The sequence below is a fragment of the Amblyomma americanum genome, chromosome 1 (assembly GCF_052857255.1).
Source record: "Amblyomma americanum isolate KBUSLIRL-KWMA chromosome 1, ASM5285725v1, whole genome shotgun sequence".
NCBI lineage: Eukaryota > Metazoa > Arthropoda > Arachnida > Ixodida > Ixodidae > Amblyomma > Amblyomma americanum.
Window position 1 is genome coordinate 374,657,039 of NC_135497.1, and position 24,987 is coordinate 374,682,025.

The 24,987-nt window shown below is 48.1% G+C and overlaps 1 protein-coding gene across 2 annotated transcripts in view; it reads left to right on the plus strand.

Moving 5' to 3' along the window:
* Window positions 1-24,987, plus strand: part of LOC144115664 (visual pigment-like receptor peropsin) — a 396,267-nt gene that overhangs the window by 14,767 nt on the left and 356,513 nt on the right. The window lies entirely within an intron of this gene.

The window sequence follows — 24,987 nt, forward strand, 5'->3', positions numbered from 1 at the left end:
GGTTGCAGAATCACCTCCAAGCGAGGCGCGAATCACGGCGGGAACTCGAGCATGCATTCTGAAAGTAGCCGCATCCTTCACGAAGAAGAAAGCGCGGGCCGCCACAGACCAACTGTTCCGGTACGTTGAGTGCCAGCGATAAATCCTTGCATGAAGCATGAAAAGCGCCCCTGACTGACTCTGATGAAAGCAGCGCGGCTTCGGCCACGCTGGCGATAAGGCGAGCATTAAAACTGCAGGATGGGTCGGCCGGACCGTGGCTGCCTGCATGTGCTGCCACTGCCGGAGCGCTCTGGGAAGCAATTAGGCCCCCGCTCGCCGGCCCTGTTTTACTTTGGGGCACGTGTACGCAGTTAATACAGCCCATCAAACATGCATCTTTTACTGAATTTGGTCTACCCCGGTGGCGTTCCAACGCACACCACCGCAGGTAATCCTGGAATCATATGGGCTTGCGATCCCTTAATTTCACGTGTTCCTTACCTGTTTTCTTTCTCATGAGGTTAAAGAGCGAATAATATATGGACGAGCAAGCTTCAGAGTTTGATCTGTCTTAACACGTGGATGCTGTTTTCTACAGGGTTTTCAAATTTAGGCTTTAATGATTTGAAAAAAAAAATAAGTAACGAGAGTAGCACGCAAAATCCTTATTGTAAATGGGTTATATGCGGCCAGGCGGACACAAAGAGTGAGAAAAGTTGTCATTGTAACCTGCGTAATCAACCAATTCGTCAGCTTTTTACTCACTACAATTAGCGTGCATGTTTATATTGAAAACTTCGAGGTAGTGGCATTCAAAGACGATTCTGTTTTGTACAATTTACCGCACCTGTGTCCTGAAATATGCTATGTACGTCTAAATTTTCAGCCCTCTCCGTCTGATTAGGCATTCAGGATCGCGGCGCTCGGCAAGAAGCTCCTCCCTGAAGTGACGCAACTGTTGCGTGTGGCGCTTGGACTGACATTGAACGTGGAGTTGCAGGCGGCGGTTACAAATTTTCGCTCTTGGCCATCAGTGTGGAATTGCTGCGCTTGATCGTAGGCGCAGCCTACGCGGGGCACCGCGTGTTATCCCCCGCTTAGGAAGCAATCGCTCAAACAAACAGCGCTCGCCCCACGGCAGAGTGACTCTTCGGCTTCGCTGGCCAAGAACGAAAAGTTATCACCATCACCTGCAGCTCCACATTCTCGTCAGGCGGAGCGACATACGCAACAGTTCTGTCTCATCAGGGAGGAAGCCTCACGCGGCGTGCCGTGGTCTCGCATGCGTAATTACACGGTTTGGAGTGAAAATTTAGACATGCATATCTGGGGACATAGGCGCGTTACTAAAATTGTACAAAATAAATGCGACTGCCTCGTAAGTTTTTATTTTAAACATGAACGCTAGCTGCAATACTATGGCAATTTTTACTCACTGTCTGTGTCCGCCTGGCCACAGAAATCATCTACAATAGTGACTTTTGTGTGCTGCTCTTAGTATTTTTTAGCAAAATCATTACAGCTTAGTTTTCAACAGCCTTTATTATATGCATACTCCTGTGTAACGTTACCATCACGTGAGTGCTTGCGGGCCTGCACTTGACGTTTGAAGAAGACGCCGCCCGGCCTCTACGCTACGCTATACATCAAAAGTAACTTGAAATACACTGCACGCGGCAGTTAAAATAGCTTCAATATGCAATGCGCTTCATCAAAAAACTCTAACAGCGGTTCTGGCGGTTCTTAGAGCGAAATGAATTTTTTTTTTTTCAAGAATTGCTCGCAAACACATTCAACACGCTAAATGTTGGCCAATGTTTTCGACTTCAGAGGCGGCTGAAAAGTTTAGTTGGCAAGTTGATCAGCGTCCGAAAAACTACCAATGACATCTCTTTTGTAGTGAAGGGTGTAATATGAAGGCGCTTCCTCGTTCTCAAAACTGCGTGCAAAATACACGATATCCAGGCCAAAACGGCAAGTTTACAGCTCCCCGTGCTGGCCGTTGAAATGTAATGACAAAGATCGCGCCGCTGCACTCCCTAGGCGCGCACGACCGTGCGCAGATCCGAGCGCCTCCAAGATTAATTAACTGCGTGGACGCACGTTCAGAATACACTTACCTTCAAAGTAAGTGGGTCAGCTGAGGCTTCGAAACTGCCCACGTGTATTTCATGCCGAGTTTCAGGTTCGATAATTAAAGTATACCATTCCATGTGCATGAATTGAAGAGTACCGGTGCTTGGTCCACTAGACAGTGTCAAAGAAACCTGGTGCTGGGCAAGTTGGTGCTTGAACACTACGAAACTCATAGTAGACGAGGCGGGTGCTCTGCAGCACTTAACCGGTCTGCTGCATACGTGCTCTGTGAGGCGGCTTTAGTATGATATTGTAAGATTTTTTTATATTGCCCCATTCTTACTCCGCTGACATGTACCAGTTTTTTTTTTTATTTCTCGAACCCCATGCCATGCATGCGGCGATTTGTATAAACTCAAGCGCCAAGCATAAGCAAACGTTGCGACGCGAACGCCTCGACGTTAAATTGCTACTCCGGAGCCGCTCATCGGAAAGCGAATAACATTTCGGCAGCTAAGGCGACGGGGTCTAGTCTTCCAATGCAGTACCGCAAATGAAGAGCGAACGCGCTTGGCGCCTGTCCTACCCCGCTTTTTCCACGCTTCTCACGTGCTGCTCCGCTCCACGCGCAGCGCCGCATGCAGTTCCTCTTAAGGACTGACTGTTAGTAAACCTAGGAAGATGTCGCACCTGCACAGTGGTTTGAAACGCAGCTGTGGTCCGCGTTTAAACTCGGTTCATGGGAGGTATTTTCCCCCCTCAGCAACCGGCTCTCAGTAGCGGGTCTATCTTCCCGTCCCTTGCACACATTCGACGCGTAGTCCTCGCGAAGGAAGAAGATACGTCACGTGAGGCTTGTAAATATTACCACGCTGCGAGAGAGGTTGAACTTGAGGTTGTTGGCTAGAGGTGGGGTAAGCCTTCTTTAAATCTGGCCGGCGATTGCTCCGTCGCAGCGACACATTTAAAAAGAGTCGAAGAGTTCGTGGTGCGTTCCTGTGACCTAGCCGACCAGACAAGCATCGACAAGGGTCAAACTGCCACAGGCACACTTTCAATTCCAGTTCAGTTTGGTGACGGAATTGTTAGGGAAGCCGGGAAGCCTCCCTTCTAACTGATCGAATCCCACGCGGGCAAAGCATGTCCTACTGAGGTCCATGTGGCGCCTCTGCCCTCTTGAGGGAGGCGAGCAGGACCCGCCGCTCCGCGTCAGGATGGGAGCAGCCCATGAAGTAATGTTGTAAGTCATCGCAAACACCTCAAGGTTAACACAGCGGATACTATATCAGTCTTTTCTTATACATCCACATCGCGTTCGTGCAGCGCCCGTGCTTACGCGGTGTAGTAGGGTGGCTTGAGGGTGGAGGTTGAGGGTTGGTGTTACGGACACCACAGGGATATTAAATGTTGCCACTGCCTTTTTAAAGAATCTCTTGAAATCTTTAAAGGATTTTCTCAATTGCCCAGCATACATTGTTTCATGGGCGAGACTGTGAGCCACCTCGTTTCTACGGACGCCTTTACGCGAAAGAACCCATTGAAAGCGAATAGAAAACCCCTGCTGTTTAGTTGCTGTACCAAACTTGGTGACCTGGGGAATAACCTTTCATAGAGGAAGCAATACTCTAACCTTTGAAATGCTGATTTGGAGCTAGTCAGAATTACCGAAAGTTGAGCTGAGAAAGACTGAACTTTTCTTAAGGCCGCTTCGACGGCAACTCTCTTGGCCATTGTGTTGAACTCAGTACCGGTAAGGCGGTGTCACCAGCCGGCATTCAAGGAAGGTATGTGAAACGTCGCTGTGCTACCTCCGCTAATCTCACCCACCTAACCATTAGTAAAAGCTTTCAGATAATGTTCGAATTCTTTTTCAAGATGCTCGAGCAGCAACAAAAGTGTTTCCACCACAGAAGCACTCCGGTTATGCGTACGCGAGGAATGATCAGCGGGTAGTCTCAAATTACCAAGCCGGGTTTGACCGTCGACGTCGTAATATGAAATCAAGACCTAGTGCGCTAAGAGTATTTAATGCCATGCAAGCCTGAGATTCAGACCTCTTCTGGAGACGCAGCAGAAGAGCTCGCCCGGTTACCACCTCTCCTAGGGCTGGAAGGTGCATTAATAACCTTTGGGAAACCACATGACATAAAGATGGCGATAGCGCTTTTTAAAGAACTAGATTATTCGCCGCTGCTTGCGGAACACCGAGAGTTCTCTTCAGGCTTTTCGGCGCGAAACTTGTGGGCTATAAAACTGCGATTTTGACGGGGAAATAAATGCAACTGATACTTTATACCGCTCACTACTGGAGCTTAATGGGGTTTAGCATTGAGAAAGAATGATTTCGCCATTGTTAGCTACTCTACGGATCACGTTTAGTCGCGGTAAAAAAGTTGAGACCTATGAATTTACAGCTGATCGCAAAAGGAGACGACAGTGGAGAACGACGCCTAGGAAGCACATGTGTCTAAATTGGCGAATGAACGAGCTGCCGAGCTCATTTTTGAGCTGCGCATGCCGTCTCCTTATACCTGGGAACAATACAAAGGCGACTGTTCGGCGGATATAGGCAATCTCACAGATATAGAAGATAATCTTGTATTCTAATAACGGACTGTCGAGCTACCCGAGCCGGTCGTTTGTGATAATAGACAATGAGCCAAATGCAAAAGTCGTTGGCATATACTGACATGTGGATTTGCGATTTTTCTTCGGGACCTTAGAGAACACCAGCAATTTCGTCGTTTCAAAATTGCAAATTGAGGTAAAATATACCGAGATTCACGAAATGTATGCGTATATTTCCTCATCGATTATAATTAGCGAATTCTGATTCTAATAACATGGCTGATTGTTTAGTTACGAAAGCTGGAGTTGTCAGCAAACACAAAAAGTGGAAAATGGTAGCTCCCCATGCGGTCAAGTGCAGCGGTCCAGTTCACCCTGACTTTAGGGGAATGAAGTTTCTAGTCAATGGCGGAGGCTGGTGCTGGCGGCCGAAAGTGGGGCTTCCATCGCTGGCGGAAGACAGGTGAAAAACAGTCAAAATGCCGACTGGTTGCCGCCAGCGAGAATCCGTGTTCTGTCGCCTCAGGCAGAATGACGGGCATTGAAGGCCCCACAGGAAATACGGGAGTCTGGGCAGCGGTAAGAAAGCAGGTGTCGAAACACATACACGTCGCTTTCCAGCGAGACCAGTACAGTGGAGAGACAGAGGGCTTTCTTGCACCTGATTGTATACCCTTACGCCTGCGACTTCAATGTCGCCCGAGCAAAGGCTGCTTACAACAAGAGACCTATGAGGAATTTCACTGCGTAAATATAAGGCGGCGCTTCCGTGTGGGAAATATTCTGTACTGCACTTTTTATGTGTGCAATACCCACGTAAAGATCGGTTATTCGGCAGACCAGCTTCCGACAGCGCCAACGTAAGAATGAGTTTTTCTCTAGCAAAGTTTCAATTAATTCAGTCGACCATTTTTCGCGGCACAGTTCCATTGCATAATAACATGCTCTTCGAGGTTGTCGGACGTGCCTAGCGCGGTAATATAATAATAATAATAATAATAATAATAATAATAATAATAATAATTGGTTTGGGGGGAAGGAAATGGCGCAGTATCTGTCTCATATATCGTTGGACACCTGAACCGCGCCGTAAGGGAAGGGATAAAGGAGGGAGTGAAAGAAGAAAGGAAGAATAGGTGCCGTAGTGGAGGGCTCCGGAATAATTTCGACCACCTGGGGATCTTTAACGTGCACTGACATCGCACAGCACACGGGCGCCTTAGCGTTTTTCCTCCATAAAAACGCTAAGGCGCCCGTGGGCTGTGCGATGTCATATTATAAGTTTGGTTGTTTTTTGTGGTTTAATTAAGGTCCCGAAGCGACTCAGGCTATGAGGGACGCCGTAGTGGAGGGATCCAGATAATTTCGACCACCTGGGGTTGTTTAACGCGCACTGACATCGCACAGTATGCGGGCATCCAGCATTTAGCCCCATCTAAATGCGACCGCCGCGGTCGGGATCGAACCCGCGTCTTTCGGGCTAGCAGCCGAGCACCATAACCACTGAGCCATCGCGACGGCTCATATTATAAATATATAGTTTCTTGCGAATGCGACAACAATCGACTAAAAAGATGTAGCATGACCTCAGCGATGCACTTAATGGAGCTGAGTGGCATCACTGAAATATGCGAGCGAAATACAGCGAACAAGATGATCAGAGGATAGGAAATATTGTGGTTTTGGGCCTCGTTGTTTTCATCAACACATTTATTCACAACATCTGTAGGATGTGCGTTGGTGCACTCTGCGGTCAGATAAATGGTGGAAATGCCGAAGGTTTAGTCTGGGATGTCTTTCATAGTCAGTACTTATCTCTTTTCCTGTCGCTCTTCATCAAGAGCACTCGAGTTAGAAGTAATAGGAAGAACCAACTCTAGCGCGGTAAGCACATCTCCAGATAGTTTTTAAGGCGTGAGCTTCATCTCTTACGATTTAAAAGTGGGCTCTACATGCGCAAAAAAGAGAGCTACGTGACGAGGCCACGCGGCGACGACCGCAGTCGTTCGCTCTGTCGCTTAGCGGGCAACCTCCATGCAAGCGAAGGCGGCATGTGCAGAGAGGTTTCTGTGTTTGCGCGCTCGAGCTTAGTAAACACGCCCGTTACCTGTTCTCTCTCTCTTAAAATTTTGTAGATGTACCTGGTAGCCAGGGCAAAAGAAATATTTTCTCCACGGCAGCGGTGTAGCGACAGCGGCGACGACAATGCCGGCGTGCTTGCGGAGACGAAGTTACATCACGGATTCACGGGGGAGGTGTGCTTTCGTTCGGTGCCTACACAATCCGGCTTAACAAAAAACACCCCCGTAAACTGTCACCGCACTGTGCTTGTAAGTGAGTAAACTATAGTATGCAGGTATATGCACGCATCTCTCCCTGCAGTGCGCCCGCTCGTATAGCCCGCTCCAAATGTTGTTAGTCTTTCGTAACCGGCAAGCAGATTGTTCTCATTATTTAAATGTTGAGGGTCTGCCTCACAGCTACAGCAAAGCAGATATTTTCTCCACGGCGACGATGACCAAGACGACGCGCTTGTTGAGGCGAAGACAGATCTCGGAGGAGAAGCTGTGACAAACCGGAAACGGCCATAGGGGGTCAGATTGACTAATCGCGGGGCATGGAGGAATTGCGTGGGGACTTCCGGGCGACGAGCGTGATTTTGTGTTAGTGCAGATCCGAGCGACGAGGCAAGCGACACGGAAAAAATGCTTCGCGCGACGGCCTCGCTCGCCGCGTGTCGCCGTCGCGTCTGCGTGAGTTTTCGTGTAGTACATGGATCTCAGCTTTATGCGGGGTATTCTGGGACAAACTTCCCCGCAGCCTCCTGGCCGTGGCGGCAGTTAGATATCGGGGAAGTGCCTACCTGCGATGAGGCGCCGCAGTTACCGGCGGTATGGTTCTTGTACCGGCCTTTGTGGGTCGTATAGGGGCGGCAGTCGGTCGCAACAGTGGATTGGAATGCGTCGACCGAGCCCCTAACCCGAGTCACCTGGAACGCCGTGCACATGTGCGGATGCTTACGGCTTTGCCACCTTAGTGCGCCGCGTCGTTGTTGTGAGCGGTTGCCTCTGGATACGGCATGCGGGAAAAGAAGCAAATATGCCGCCTGCTTTCCCGGCCTAGCTGCAGATTACCATGCGGCGACCGTACCGGGGCCTTCTAACACTCCAGGCCTCTCAGCCGTTGATGTCATTCAGCTCTCTCTGATTAAGGCGCTAAGCCGTTAAGCTTAGCTCTACTAGTCTTTTTCTCTGCAGGATCTGCTTTCGGACCAGATATTATCCCCTTTCGACGATGCAGAGCGCGGACGCGGAATGGGCATCCACTCTAGCTGGCTGGGTGGTCAGCGCCGCAGTTGGCAAAAGCAAAATCTGCTTCCCATGCCTTCAAGTCCTGCGCGCCACTAAATTGCTCATGACGTCGGTTCCTTAGGCAGACATTGGCAACGTTCCCAAACAGTTCGCACCTGAAACAACGAGGAGGCGTTTCGACGTACTCGGTGGCATGATGTTTCAGGACCCTTAGGTTTATTTCTTCGAGGAGGCTGTGTTTGGTGCAAATGCCATTACGACAGTTCGCGAGCTTCATCTATCATTCTGTTTCTGGTGGCACACGTCTTTTAACGCGACAGCGTTAAAGGCCCCATTACCCAGAAAATCCGGCGTCGGTGTTGTCAGCGTTGTGAGCGAGCGAAAAATTGGGTGGCCCAGGGGACCACCCGGCGTAGCAGCAATCTAGATGGGGCACCAATATCACATGACCTTGTGGCGTCATCGCAACCTGCCAACCGGATTGTGAGCAAACTGACCAGCGTGGCAGGTGGCTACTAAATTAATTATTGATCGCGACAGGTTTCTCGGGAAGAGCAACCTGAATCGCCAAACCCCACCGGTGGCACCGCCTTCATCGCAGGGCTGTGGCGCATTCCTTAACCGCTGCACCATTGCGGAAGGGGTAGTATGTGGACTACCAAGGACCTATGAATGTCAAGTTGAGAATGACCAATTCCGCTTATGAAGGGCATTAACTCATTAACGATATCACGTCATATCCTCTAGGCCGAGCTCAAGTGCCCCCTCCATTTTTTATGCAAGAGTGAGGCAGTCGTGCTTGAGCACTGACGTCACCAATCTTATTGCATTGAAATACGGTACCCACAAGCCCTTCTGGGACATCCAGGTAAGGGCCCCTTGCGATGTGAACCGGCTGGGTATTGAAGCTGTGCCTATGAGTGATTTGACAGCTTCAAACAATGTGACAAGGTTTAAAACTCTTACGCCAGTTTTAATTTGCGATGGGGAGATGGTCACCGGCGCGCCAAAAATTTGGTGCTTGCGATGGATTACATTTGTAAAGTTCTCGCTTTCAACGTCAGCCACAAGAGTCATTGCGTCCTCGTTGCCCATAATCATTGTGTTGTCCCCGTTCACTGCTTAACTTTCAGTGTGGCCTGATCACCGTCCCGTGGGTCCTTCCGAAACTGGGCATGAAGGGCCACGGCTGCATCCACCACACTGACGTCCCTTAGATGTCAGCAGCCTTAAGAGATGCAGACGCTCGGTGTGTAGCACTGTTCCCGTAGGGAGAGTACATCCATGAAGGCGCGGCAGTCTTGGCAAAAAGATCCTTGAAATTATTGCCAGGAAAATAAGAACCGGGGAGCTGAAAAACACCAGCCGATCACACAACTTCTTTCTCGTCCACGTCCTATCACACTGCTTACACGAAGACTGCACTGAAGAAGCTGCAGCTGGCTATAGCAGACAAGCGTATACATTCCGAGCGCTATTAGCACATCACAGCGGCTCACTACCGGCCGCCACATAATAGGCCACCAACCAGAGATAGTGCTTCTCTACGGAATGTTCTTAGAAATGTAACTGGGATACCCAGGCTACATTTGCAACTTCCACAACGCTATAGAGCATGGTATGTAGCTTTCGATGGTGAGACAGCGTGTAGACAGCTGTATTCTCATCCAGCGTTGATCACTAGCTTTACACTGGAGCAACTATGTCTGTCGGAAACGCCTTCATTCTCACTTAGTAATGGCAAGCACCTCTTCGGAGTCAAAAGCCCGCTTCCGCTCATCAGGCCCCGAGCTCAGAAATGTGTACGCACTTAAAAAGCACGGCTGGCAGAACCGGAGCGCTGACAAACCGCTGCAACCGATGATGCGACAGTCACTAAGGAGCCTCCCAACCACAAGCATCGTTTACGGGCGAACAGGTTTACTAACTGGTCTCCTCAGTAGCCGAAGTCAGCTCTAGCTTCTAACACATATCACTTATATTCAGGTGGAGTTCGTATCGAGCTGCCATCCATTTCTTAGTTAAGAAATCTACGGATAGCTGCGTCCAAAATGGCTGGGAAAAACTCAGCTTGCGCCAAGAACGAGTGATGTTGTTATTTGTGCGCTAAAGTTGAAAACGTCTCATGGGTGCTATTCGTTCAGCAGGGGAAAACTACTAGAGAAGGAAAAGGTGTGCTTTCCACTCTTGCTCATGGAGTCATCATTGGTTGAATGTGGGCGATGTATGAAGTGCTCCCGTTTACATTGGACGCTACCTGTACGTCTCACTTCCTTGTGTCGTCGAGGATTGAAAAAAAAATACATAAATTAATGGTTGGCACTCGGTCGGCAACGGACAGTGCATGTCCCAGTGCAGGCTTTCAACAAGGTTACCTCGCACTTCCGGCCGTGCGAGCCCGAGCGACTGCGTCATTCTTGATAACCCTAAAAGTTCGCTACGTGCGCAAGAAGTTCAGAGCTTGAAATCTCAACCGAGTAAGGCTGCTGCCCAACGAAAGCAAGCGTCACTTATGTTTCCGCTCTACGGACGGTCCTGGAGAAAATACGCCACGTCCTCGTTAGACGTCGCCGGTAGCGGAAGTTCAACTTGGAAGCCCAGGAAGGAAGTCGGCCACGCCGCCTCTGCTGCTGCGCTCGGCTTCCAATGTTGGCGTACCACAACCGCACTTTCCGCGATAAAGCACCGGAAGTAAAGTTGCTTGTTCACTTAATCTCAGGAGTGCACCAGAAGTCTGGCTGCGCTCCAGGTATGGCTTGGCCGGAAAAGTTTGTCAAAGGGCATTCTGAGATGAACTCTGAGCCTGGCATCAACAGCAAGCGTGAGAAGTATAATGCCACTCATTTCAGTTCATGGCGGGAGTCGTGCGTGTGGGTATAGTAATGCGCCGCGTTAAGCTTTTCAATACTAATCCGAGGCTTTTTGAGTCAGTCTCTTCCTCACTCAATTTTGTAGTGAAAGCTACATTGGCCACGAACTCGCAGTTTCGCCGTGCTCGCATTCCCACCGTAGTCGCACCGCACCACGTGACCAACCACGTGACTGGTCACGTGACCAACCGTGTGACGAAAAACGTGACAACAACTACCCAGACAACCAGACTTACCTGGATTTGCAATCAAGATTAACTAAGGCTAACCATGCGATGCCTTAGCTTTGGCTACGTATAACCTGGCATAGCCGAGCTAAGCCACTGCAAATTTTTTTCCGCGATGTTAAAATGCAGGAAACGCCTGCGGTCTGGCTCATCCAAAACCATGATGTAGTAGCTAAAGTGAAAGCGCAAACGGAATTGATGTGAATATTTGACATAAAGCGCAGCACTTTCCTTTGATTGTTTTACCACAATTCAGGGCCGCAACCAGCAGTGGATAATGTAATTAATGCAATTGAATGAGGCAGTAAAATATCTGCAGGTACGCTCGTGAAACGCTGGATTGGACTGCTGCCTAACCGTATTCCCTCCAACCGCCTATAAAAGGCCCGTGTAATATGCCGAGGGCGTCTTCGTGTATGTCCGCTACCTCCTCTTCTTCGTATTCTTCTAAGCTCGGCTAGAAAACATTGATGACTTACCCTCCTACATGCGCGGTCATTATGCGGTGTACCCTGTGCGGGACGATGTTCGTGGCCATGTACGGGATCCATGTAGTGCGCTTCTAGAGGCATGGGTGGTCTTTATTATTCTTATTCAGGTAATCCCTGCAACGCAGACACAAAACTGGTGCCGCAAAAAGCGGACCCAAAACTGGCGAAAATTGGCTTGCTTGCTTGCCTAGGAGCCCATTTCTGCAGTTTAAAAAAAATATATTTTTTCAAACAACTAGCCGTGCGCCAACCACGCCTCAGTGCTTTGAAGTGTAAATGCAGCGCTCAAAGTCGGGAGTGTCTGAGCAGTAATACAGAGAAAGACTAGGAGCGCGTAACTTTTATAAGTTGATATATTCTCTTCAGAGCCGGCGTGTATTGTAATGCATATTTATTAGAGAATCTTAAAACGACGCATCTTTTCTGCGGCCTAAGTGCAATTGGAAGTCAGGCAGTACTCACAGCGCTCCTCCATGCTAAGCACTTAAAGAGCTGTGCAGCAATAGGGGCGCTATGAGTAGACTTCCAAGCTGGTTTCTTTGACAGAACCGGATTTCTCCTCCCTGCGTACAAATAGCTCGTACGTTTCTCTTGCTTTGCCTTGAGATTATTAGTAATTTATTTTAAATGAGCATTCCGCTGTGCGTGTATTCATCTAGATATACTTAATGAGACGTTTTTGCGACTTTCTGAATGCACAGAGGCCCGTAGCAGTGAGCATGGAGAAAACTAATAAAGGAGTTGTGAAAATTTTGTTGAGTGCATTTGTGGGAGAACCTGGACGAGAGAAATCAATCCACCTTTTTCACGACCCGACAGCGCATGTGCCCGTCCCCTGGCGGCGGTGTCGCGAAACATTTTGGACTCGAGAACGGCCGTGGAAGTGTAAACAAACCGGCCTCCTACGCGGGGTGCGTTGCTGCAGCCGTCGAGCGTTCAGCGCGACGCATTTGGCGGTGCCTACGACATGTGTTGCATACGGCTGCAATGCCCAATATGTAAAATGAAGCAAACTCGGATTTTCTCGCTTTCCGAACGCTTCCCGGTACCGCCTTCGACGCGAAACGTGGATAAAAGCAGTTCGCCGACTCGACGATCGCGGCCGCCCTTGGGCACCGTCAAGCACGTCAAGACTGTGCGGGAATCACTTTGTGACAGGTACGGACGAGGTACTGTGGTTAAATGCGTGTGCAATTTTATTCATTGGCAGGAAGGCTTCGGATGTCACCGCGGCACCCAGACTTCGTTCCGAGGCTTTTTTGTTTTCTCAAGCAAGAAGGCCAAATGGGCAAGTGCTGTGAGCCGCTTTCAACGCGCGATGGAGCGGACAACGAAAGAGAAGCTACGAGAGCGTCCACGCATGGTGCTAAAATTTTGTCACAATCCCCTACGGAAATTAACATGTTTATGCCACTACAAGCTGGCCAATCCCCCCGTGTGGGTATGTGCCATGTATTAAGAGGCAGAAGAAGAAGAAGGTGCGTTATGCGTGTGTTCGCATCATATCCATGATGAAGAGCGCTGCGTGGTATCGCCGGAATGGCTCAATGTGCGCCTCTCGCGCTCGTCTTTATGGACGCGCATGCTTGTTTAACCTATGCAGCGGTGTGCTGTGGGAAAATAAAGTGAAATGTTAGCAGAGATGCCATGTAGCGAGTACGCTTGTGCTTTTATAGCTCGTGTAGCTATTCGGCAGCGCTTGAGTACAAGGATTGCTTGTGAAAACTGTTGTCCCCAGTCGTTTCTGTGCGGCGGCGTGCACGGTGTAGTATCCACCTTTCATGTATGGCAGGATTTACAGCGGAAAACGCCAACCTCACTGATCGGGGATATTTCATTGAACATCATGTTCCGAATGTAGCCTTCGTCTCTGGAGCGGTGGCCCTTGCTCAGCTGGCGATCGCATGCCGGTTGATCGGAGATACTGAAGAATTTGCTCTTCGGTGGACACAGCAGCCTGCCTCGGACTTCGCACCCTGCCATCAGTCAACCCCAGAAATCGTCCAGGCACCAGGTGCTGCCCAGAACACGCTATCGTTGACAGATTGCAACAAAACGTGCTCCGCAGCGGCAATCAGTCCGGCCGGGTTGGGCACACAGAACATTTCCAGTGAGCTTCTAGCGTTGTACGCGAGGTGGCAGCACAGGAAAATGAAAAAGGCAGATTTGGCTGGCCTAATTTCGTGTCGAAATTATGAAATTCATGAAAAGATTATGAAAATTTTAAATTTTTTATGAAAAGCAATTTGAAAATAAATGCGAAAAGCGGGCACGTAGGTACCGCGCTGTTCCCCTTTTTTTTGTCGCAAGAGTATACTCACGTATGCATGCCCCAAGCCATAACTGCAACCCTTTTTTGCCTAATTAGCAAGAGAGCAACGGTATGCTTCATGCGTTGCTGTAAAAGCACACCCAATCATTTCATTCCATGTAAACACCGCACCACGCGGCCGTCGCTTCAGCCGCGCTGGACCATACATGGAGGCTGGTCGGAGTTGCCACCGTTGGTTGCGGTACTTTTCCCGTTCCAGCGACTTTAGTGTCGAGAAAAAAGATGCGTCACACACACACACACAGCCATGTCGGCGCGGCGAAACGGCAGCCGCCAACATTTGCATGCTGCGCATACAAAGAATGGCCAGTCATTGCTTCCGCACGTATTGCCGGCTTGAGTGAGACAGACGCTCAGTGAAGCATGTTGCTGCACCCAGGTCGATGATGTCCAGTCTCTTGCATCACGGCAAGCGCGCGCAAAGGGTCGGGCGGTAACCTGGCGGCTGCGGGGAGGCCGACACGTCACACGCCGCTATGTTGGCCCGGCGGCCACCAGTCTTCTCGCGGATTGGCAGCGCAGGCGAAGCAACACCAAGCGTTCCGCGAACACGCTCGCGGCGTCAGAGGCAGAGTCTGTGCAGGCGGCGATCCGGCGTCTTGTATCGTGACAAACGTGCGTGAGGCAACAAGAGCAGCGGCGAGAAGCGGGCCAGCAGCGACGAAGAAGCCGTGGTCATCATTTGCAAGCGGGCCCAACTGATTGCTGCCACAAGGCGGCGGGCAGACGCTAAAAAAGGGAGCTTTTAGAATCCTTTAGCGTCCGAAGGAGTATTCAAGCCGGCTTACTCCCGTTCGGAAGAGTAGCGAAATCTTGTTAATGCTCCATTTTACTCTTTGGTTTTGTGACGGCATTAAAAAAGGGGGATTTCTCCATTTGCACTACTTAGTGCTGGTTGCACTATTTCATGATAGGGAGTCTAAAAGCGCACGGGAGCCATTTATACTCCTATTCGGGCTAATTTATGTTTACAGTGCATGTGCACGGTCGATGTCGCGGCTGATGGCATGTGCTGGCTTCATGCCGCAGCGGCGACATCTTTATGACTGCCAAGTTGCTCGTATACGAACGCACCTTAACCCTGAGCGTCCGTTCACGCACGCCACTCCAGCGAGACCTTCGGGTTAATGAACGGCTTGTGCGTACTTTTCGACTGCAGCGCAAGGCACCTTCGTGAAGTGGTGGTATATCGAGCTGGCGATCATAGCGCGCTCACAGCGGCGGCTGGAATTCATTTTGGGGGCCCCTGCGACGTTTATTTCTCGGATTGGTTTTTGCCTACGCTGCCGGCTAACCCAAACTTCGTGAGCATGATATGAAAACTGCCCGTAGATAGGGGGGATGCAGGAATATGCGAAATATCACAGGGCGCCTCTTCCTGTGTCCCCTGTCTACACCTTTTTTTATCATGTTATTGAATCTGCACCAACCATTGTCCAACTGCATACTGTTTACAAGAGCCCCAGATTAATTTCGCTTTATGGTGGCATTGTGAATATAGCCCTACTTTTACTTGAATGGCGTTCGCCATTCAGGAGCAGAACGAGAAGGATGGGATAGATACATAGGAATGCTCAGTGAAAGCTGTACTGAAGGTCGTCGCCAACAGTCTTTTGTGCACGAACAGCTCAGGAATGAGCGCTTGATGGAAAGTGCTCCTGCAAAAGTTGGTAACTGTGTTTTAGGCGGCGTTCATGGCGTGCTTGAGGCGTCCACCGAAAAATGGAACTAGCTATGCGCCTTTCCTTTTCTCAAAATCGGGAGAGGTTTTACACAGCGCAAAAGATCACACTGGGAATAAGACTGCCTTATGTGCTTCGTGCAAGCCGCCCCTGCTCTCGCTCTCTCTCCGTGAGCTAGCGGAGAGAAAGCGGAGCGGCCTCATAAAGCGCTGGTGCACTTTGCGTCGCTTACAAAAGTATAGCAGAGGTAAGCAGTGCTAGCGCACCTACTTCGCATTTGATTAACATCTCAAATCGGCCGTAAATTTTTCTTCGTCGGCTGCGCGCCGCCGAGAGCTCGTGACAATAATACTGAGAGCGACCGCAATCATTGAAGGGATATATCATCTGGTTTTAGGATCCAGGCTGTATATGCATCCCATAATTCTTTGCGAACTCTAATGTCTCTTGAAGAGACGTTAGGGAAACTCCATCCAATTATTTCTATTAGTGAAAATGAAATCTCTAGCTCGGTGGTAGGGATATGTTGACGTTTTTCCGGAAGCAAACGACGCATTCATCGACGGGAAAAATTCGATTTAAAAAAGTGGTAGGGTTTTAACGTAGTTAAACAGAGTAGACATGAGAAAGCACGTGTTTAGCCTGACTGACGCATGGTTTTGCTTTGCTGGGTCTTCGGCATGTGTGACGATGATATTAGACTCGGGGTAAGCTCTGCTCGAGGTTAAGCTGATCTGATTTGTTCTCGCCGCAGATGGAGGTAGATGAAGACGAAAATGTGCAATGCACAGCGCGAGAGTGTGTGGGAGTTTAACATTTATTTATTTCAGCTTTGTTTCCTCGATTTTCATTCCGATTTCCTCAAGATCCCCCAAAATTCGTTATTTGTATTCACAGATTCCTCTATTTATATTTATCAGCCGCATGAGATAAACCTGGACGAATTTTCTCCTGTTTGGATCTGCACCAAACCGTGGCCAATCCCCCACCGTGGGTATGTGCCATCGCTTTTGAGGCAACAGCAACGACACGAGGCTCCATCGGCTGCGGCGATAGCATAGCTCTCTCGTAAGGCGCGCTCACACTAGCGGGAAGCTTCCCGCAGCGGCACAGCGTCAACGTCGACGCTGCCTCGCAGCTCCTCGGAATGACGCTCACACTGCGCGCGTTTTCTCGCTGCGGTTGTCTTGAAATGTGGAGAGAGGAGGCGCTGAGGGAGGACCCGAACGAGCAGAAAGAGAAGGGGATGGTCACGTGACAAAGCGCGCCCTTTTCTCGCGTCGTCGTCTTGATCGTCTGCTAGCTCTCCTCCCGTCGCCCTTTTTGTCACGAGGATGGCTGGTTCGAACGATGAGCTGTTGGCTACGGTAATCGTAATTATACTTGTTTCTTCGCTGCTTCTGCACCGTCGCTTCTGCACCGTCTCAAGTCGCATGTCCGTGCTGGCAAAGCAGCCGCCGAGTGCCCGGCCGGCCGGCCGGACGCGCGCAGCCTCCGCCTCCGCCGACGGGGTCACTGAACTGGGACCGACGTCACGGTTCACGGTCGGCGCCCATTGGCTGTTCTCGTCAGCGGCACGGGAAAAATAGGTACCGGACCCATCGCTCTGCGGGACGGCAAAGCAGGCTGTCCGCGGGAGAAAAACCGGCTTGTGCGGGAAGCGGCGGGCGGAAAACGTCCTGCGTTGCGCGTTTTCCCGCTAATGTGAGCGCGCCTGTACAGTGGCAAGCGAAGCTGATCTGTTCACGCCACCACGGGTTCGAAACCCAGGAGCGACAATATTTTTTTATTTCTGCATGGGCTGTTCCTATGCTAGAAATTATCAAGGTAACCCTCAAGGTCACCCTCCCATCGGCTACCACTGACACGAGGATCCTCCGAACTTACCCGAGCTTCCTCCCACTGGCTGCAGCTTGCGCGACCCGAACTAAACCGGCCTTGCCCGAGTTACTCCGAGTCTTCACACAAGATTCTTGGCTTAAACAGCGTTAAGTAGTGTTTGCGCGCTAAAATCTTCCCGCCAGTTGATTGAAACCTATGACGCATTTACAGAAATGGACGGGCTGCCACCATTTTGAAATGAATGGCGGTATAGCGTAGCCTCTGGGATCAGTGAGAATAAACGGTGCGACGCACGTATGCAACATGCAAAACCAAGCAATGATAGCGACACTTGTATTTAGTTTTTTTTTCCTCTCCTACTTTATAAAGGCTGTTTTCGATTAGAGTGCTCTCCCAGTGATTAGGTTGGTTGATTGAAAACACGCTTATTCCACATATCTGCGCCTAAAGACGCTGCGGCGGAGAGAAAGGGGTCACGTGAGGGATGGGGAAATCTGGCCTGCAGTTCATGGCGCCCGTGTCCTCGAGCCAGCATCACGGCGAACGTCCGAGAGCCAGTCGCCAACGTGTGGCGCCGCGCGGTACATCAGGAGCGCATGCCACAGGCTCATGGTGGGCTCAGCGATTATAACGCGGCGCCTTATCGATGCTGGCCAGCCTCTGTCCTTTGGGTTCCTTTAAAAGGTCATGCGCAATCATTTGTGAATATCGCAGTTATAAAGTGTGCTCTTTGGTGTGTGGTTGTTATGTGATCATAATGGACGACTGAAAGCTTTGAACTGCATTTTGAGTGGACCTCACTTTTGCCTTTTTTAAATTTTTCTGCAACGTCTCTGTTCATACTAAAACAGTTCCATGTCACAGCGCGAATCTCCTCTCTGCATTTGTTTCTCAGACGAAAGCACATAGGCTTTCCTCCTGGGAAACATTCTTGGATGAGAAAGAGGGTTTCGTGTTCCTGACTCACAATTATTTAGAGCCACTTTAATGAAAAGAAGCAACGCCTCCTGTGCGTTCGCTACCCATGAAGAATTTCTAACATCTGGAGAAGTAGTGGACGCGAAACGTTGATCCAGACTTAAAAAAGTCACGCGAATGTTTTACCACAAAATGTCCTTCGCGCACGCTCGCTCCATCGACAGGGTCGTTGCGTGCTGCGCAGCTGGTGGCGTGCGGAGGGGCATTAGTTTCCCACATTCGCGTTTCCGAACAAACGTGACTGTTTCTCAAGAGGAATTTCATCTACTTACATGGCGCTTCTTTGGCCAGAGTCATTTCTCCCCTAACGGCATTGCACTCTTCACTCAAGGTAGCAGCTTTGTTGTCAAGAAAACATTCCTCTTGAGGGTTTTTGCATAGGAGTCACAGTGCGACTGGGCGAAAAAACAATGCCGCTACACAGCCGATGTTTTGCAGGTGTGGCCAGAAATGAATCGTGTCGAAAAATTGGCCCATTCCTATTCCGGCCTCCCTCTGGGGGCTGCATGACGAGATCTTGCCGCCCTTTCCGGTTGTAGGTCCTTGTAAAAATTGGCTACAGTGCAGCCGATGACTAGTTGTTTAAATTTATCCAGCATTTTATCCAAATATCCACATCATTCAAGAGATGCAGAAAAGGGGGGGCAGGTAAAATAAATTAAGAAACGAAAGCCTGCACCACTGGCCCCAATGTCGTATGCAGTAATGGCGGGGATGTTTTCAATATAGGTATTATTTCTTACGCGACTTTACTGTCTAGTGATGTTCATTCGTTAATTTTATAACTATGTTTGGCCACGTGCCTGCAGTTAAGATTTGATAGCATGCAAACCTCTATACAGCGGTGGCTGGAGGTATGTTCACAGCAATCAAGATCTATCTTGCTGCTCACGGTCGACGTCAGACTGTCAGACATCACCACCTCCTGGATCACCTGAATCGGCGCCATTATTTCCTGCACTCATTTGGGCACTGCAGTCACGCGTAACCGCCCCATTTATTTTATTTCTGACTTCTTTTTGCGGCACCGCACGGTAACTCTCCATGTGAGCGAAACATGTATTGCAAAGCGTAACACTGTGGTCAATTCTAACATCTCCACAACACATTCGCTGATACATTTGCTGCGCTAGCAACTACTCACTCGCCCTTACCACCCCGTATCCGTGTCTGATGCTGCAGATTAATAGACCATAAGTATGGCGACACGAAACGCCTGCTCACAGCGTTCATAACGGCGCAAGCGGGCTGGCGTCCGGACGCAGTGCGAAGTGTTCCACGTTGTCAACTGCGCAAGCCGACCCCTGTAGAAGTTGTCTCTCCTCTTCCGGAACACACGGAACAATGGCGAGCGTACAGCGTCTTCATTTGATGAGATATTCTCAGAAAAGCCTCCACATACTACGGCCTACTAAGGCTTACATGTCTAACTGATGCACATCATACGCGCCTCGCAAGGAATCGTATGCAAAGAACCTCGCCAGCTGTTTCGTAATTCTGGCGGCTTCCCAGACTTCTGTAGCTCACCCTTCCCAGCGGCTTGAATTGCACGTGAAGATTTTATGCTTGTCTCTTTTCGGTTCAACCTGCTTTTGTCATCCGTGCTGTCGCCGCCAATGTTCCCTCTTACTTGCGCGACTTTGCACAGGATTTGGGGCCAGAATATCCTCCTTTCTTCACAGATCTTCAGTAGCCGGATCGAGATGTGTGAGCGTATAGTGGCGAGGGGTACGCACTTAAACGGCCTTAAAATCATACCTGTTTTAAATTCGTGCTCGTCACGAGAATTATAAAAAAAAAACTTCTTGTATAACTATTGCGTCTACCTCTGCAATATGCAAGTGTGTCATTAAGTTTACAGCTGAACTGATGAAAACGGCGCATTTATGACGCAGCACACACGCTAATTTAGCTTCAGCCACTATCTCAGCTAGCACATCCTAGGCCCGCTAGAGGGGTAGTGGTCAGGTATCCACAGCTTCTGTATCGGTTCTCTTCACTAATATCAGAAGCGTTCTTAACAAGCATAACTCGCTGTCATCATCTATTGACACTTGCTCCGCTAAATTCATCGCGTGAACAGAAACATGCCTCACTTGCTCATGCCCGCGACTCTGATATCTTTTTAGATGCTCATCTCTTTTCATTATTTCGTTGTGATCGTGGCAAACAGTGAAATGGAGGCGTGCTTCTGGCAATCGCCAATGATATCCTATCATCATGTATACATGTCCAGGCTAATCTAGAGATAGTATGGTCAGCGATGACCCTTAATCATCAAAAAGTAGTAATAATTAGGTGTATGCTACTGTCCACTTTCCTCATCGTCTACGTTTAGTAATGAACTTTGATGCCATTAACATCGTCAAAATACGCTTCCATTCATCACCACTTTCCTCGCTTCCCGATTTTAATTTTCCCCGCTCTCGTCCGAAGGTCCCGATTATTGAGGTGTGTGCACAGTATTCTGGTTAGCGCAGATGAGCACACAGGCCACTAGATTAACAGATAACATGGCGAATACTCTATATAGATTTAATCCTTACGAATCGACTTGACATAGCTTCACCAATTAGATATACCTGGCAAGCATTAGCGACCACTCGCTTATACATTTTATCACTATTGTAGTGCCCACTGAAACTAATAAAAAGTAAAAAATAACGCTACACTACAACAGAGAAAACTTTCAGGCGATGAATAATGAACTATTTTCTTTTATTGAAGTTTCTTGATTGGGTAGATAACCGCAGCGTGCAAACTAACTGGAGCATGTTCACAGCTGTAGTCATCCAACTCACTGAACAGTACATTCCTCAGCGCACCTTTACCACCCACATAAACGCTTCCTGGTACAATAATCACATTAAGCGTTTATCTAACGAAAAGAAGCGCCTCTACCGCATCGCAAAGCTTTCACCACCTAGCGAGCGTTGGGCTTCTTATACGGCGGCGTCTAACACATATGTACAAGCGCTCAAAGATGCTAAAAAACACTTCCACTCACATGTATTGCCCTCTACACCAACCACCAAACTTTAAAGATTCTTGCGTGAGATTAATCCTTCTCCGACGATAGTATCGCCGTAACCATGCAACCCCTTTGGTTTCCCCATTCGTTCCCAGCTTTGTGCCACTATTCTTGACCATGCATTTTCTGAGAACTTCACAGCCATTTCTGATGAACATATGCCATCAACACACCTCTTAAACTATGTTAACATGCCCCCTATAATTGTTGCCTCGCCTGGTATCAGTAAGCTTATTTATGGACTCAGCGTTCATTCCGCCGGGTTAAGGCCGTATTAACTCAAAATTCTTTAAAAATACTACTTTTTATGCTTCCAGTGATCTTTCCAGTAATTTCGTGACCAATCTACGCAGCCCAATGAGGGGAAAATAGGCAAGGTGGCTCCAGCCTATAAATCCGGCAGCAAAGCATCCCCTAGTAATCATCGTCCCATTTCCCTTACCAGTGCTTGTAAAATGCTGGAGCATATAATATTCACCAACCTTGTTAATTTTTCTGAACTGAACTCTATTTTTAAGTCAGCGCGTTATGGTTTTCGAAATCTTACTCTCGTGAAATACAGTTAATATCGTTTACGCATGCATTCCACGGTATTCCATACCTTTCATCACTAGCTTAGTGTATATTCTTAGATTTTTCAAAAGCATTCGACAAGGTTCGTCATAAACTATTACTTCACACACTAGAGTAACCAAATATTGACTATAACCAACTGAAATGAATTGAGTGTTTCCTTTTTAATCACTCACAGTTTGTGCTAACGGTTATAGCTGCGGTTTTAGAGGTGTCTTCAGGAGTTCCACAAGGTTCAATGTTTGGTCCCTTATTGTTTCTAATTTACATTAATGATCTCCCCTCTCTTGAGAACTCGCATATTCACCCATTCGCTGATGAGTGCATCATTCTCATTTTTAGAGAAGCAATGAACGCTAACGACATCGCCTTACTTCATTTGACCTTACCACTGTAGGAAACTAGTGCAAGGAATGGTTAATGCAGGTGAATATTAACCAATACAAAGTCATGCGCGTATCCAGAAAAACTTTAACCACATCACCCTACTAAAACGATAACAGTTGTTTGCAATCAGTTTTGTCATAAAAATACCTCGGCATTCACATTACTTCTAAGCGTAATTGGGCTCTTTATCCCGTGCACATAATTAAAAAGGCTAATCTCATGTTTGGCTACTTACATCGCGACAATTTATTGTTCCTTCTGATTTTAAATTATTGCTATGTAAAACACTAAACGATCTAAACTTGAGTATGCGACACCGGCATCAGAGCCTGCTCATGAGAATTCTTAATTAGTGAACTTGAGATGATCCAAAATAACTCTGCGAGCGTTATTCGTGCTAACTGTAACCGCAGAGCGAGCATATATATCTACCATGATATCTAATGTCTGCCTCCCATCACTGACATCGCGCAGAAAATTGTTCCTTATTGCCCTTTTCCACAAGCTGTACTATCATCCCGTTTTAGGTGATCACCTCATCTCCCAGCCAATTTGCGTATCCCATCGCATTCAACATCAATACAAAGTTGGCATTGTGTCATGCAACACTGAACGCTTTTCCCAATCATTCCTGCCGCAAACCTCACGTGACTGGAACCACCTTCCCGCAGAAGTTGTTGACATTAATAACTATTGAGCTGTTCCGCGAAGCATTAGCTAACATTGTATATTCAGCAGACAAGGGAGGGAAATGAGGGGCTCGTTTGGCATACATATGAAGGAAGTCAACAGCCACCAAAACCAAGGTGCATAGGGGACTGTTTCCATTTTTTTAAATTTGTGGTGTTGATCAATGGGTAAATAGTACTGAGATTAAACTGTAGATTAAAGACAAATAATTATAAAGCAGAAGAAAAAAAACGGCCATGTCGCTGGTCGGATCCGAACCCACGAGCTCCGAACTCCGCGGAGGTCATGGGTTCTTCTGCTTTGTAATAATGGTTTTAAGCGACAGATTAATCTCAGTATTATTCTCCCACTAAGCTTCAGCAGAAATAAAAAAATAGAAACATTTATCTATGCACCTTGGTTTCAGAGGCTGTTGGCTTCGTTCATATATTCAGGTGCTTTTTAGCATTGATGCAACCAACTGTATTTTTGCTCTCTTTTTTTTACATTTACCACTCCCCCTCTGTAGTGCCTCTAGACCCGAGGGGTATAATAAATAAAAAAAGAAAGAAATGATTGCCTCTGGGTTGAGAATACTTCTGAAAGAATAGAGTCGCTTTTGCTCACGCCGTTTTTCCAAAAAGTGCCTTGGGAATTATCTGTGGCCATGCTGTGCATGTTCGCGCTGTGGTCACGTTGATTCCCCCCCCCCCCCCTCCCGTTTCCGAGTTTTGGTGTATTTAGAATTTGGGGTATAAAAGTCGAGCGCTCTTCTTTCAGCTCGAACTTTGGCTGACAATCTAGTTAATTATTCACGAAAAAGTTACATAATTCAGGCCTTTTTGAGATATTTTTTCTTCCAGTAGTAATTAACAATTGCTAGCCCCAGTTTCTGTGCGGGACGTGTAATGCTCTAATTTTTGTTACATATTTTTCACTTACCATCTAGAAATGGCAGAGTACACGACGACACTCTTTTAAAAAGTCAAGTATTTTTTTCTCATTTATTACAACTGCTTCCTGTAACATTACCATCGCCACGTGCAGCACTTAGCCGCCTGAGCTGCCACTGTCTGGCTTTGTACACTGCGGAAATGGTCATTCAACATCGCAGCGCCCGGGGCATTGCAAAAAAAAAAAAACGTTGCAATGAGGCCAATCACACTTCAGGTGAGCACCTGGCTCTGGCCTCTCCCATTAAAACATAGTTTTGGAACTTACCCTCAGGTTAAAGCAACACCATGGGTAACAAACGTTAATTAAGGATTAATATAATTAGTATGTAGTTCTAAACATCGGTCTGATATAAGTATGAAATATCCGCTAAGTTTCGTGCTGTTCCTTTACCTTTGTGCACTGGCGAAGTAAATTTATCTGAACGTGCGTTCTGGATTAGGAATCGGGTTTTAGAAAATTTTAATGAAACCTACTCGGAGCGCAAGAGTCGACGAACAGCAATATGCGCAACTTTTGTGAAAAGTTTAAAGCCGAGGGGATTTCTTTCTAAGCCATGCAATGGAGCCCCTGTAGCATTCGCATAAGTCCTGAATCGGGAGCGAGAGGATCAGAGTTGCTCTACATGCCTTCAAGAGATTTGGATCGCCGCGGATGCATAGCCAGCCACACGGCGTAGCCCAGAATTAAACCAGTTTTCACTTAAAGCCAAAAAATACGCAGTTATTACGTCATTTTTTAAGTTATTTAAACAAAAACTCTCTGCTCTTTCTACCCTTGGATTGCCTTGTTCAGGAAAGGAACAAAGTAGTTTCAAGTCCTTAATTGGAGCGCTTCTTCTCCTGCGACCATGTTTTTTATGAACTCTTTCTCGGTTCATTATGTTGTCCTCCTGAAATTGACAGGTACCTCACCTGACGTCATTGCTGATAACTAGCATCCAATTTCAGGTTTCGACTTCTGCATAACAGGCGACCGGACCATTCCTATTGGGGAGGAAAACAGAAATAAATG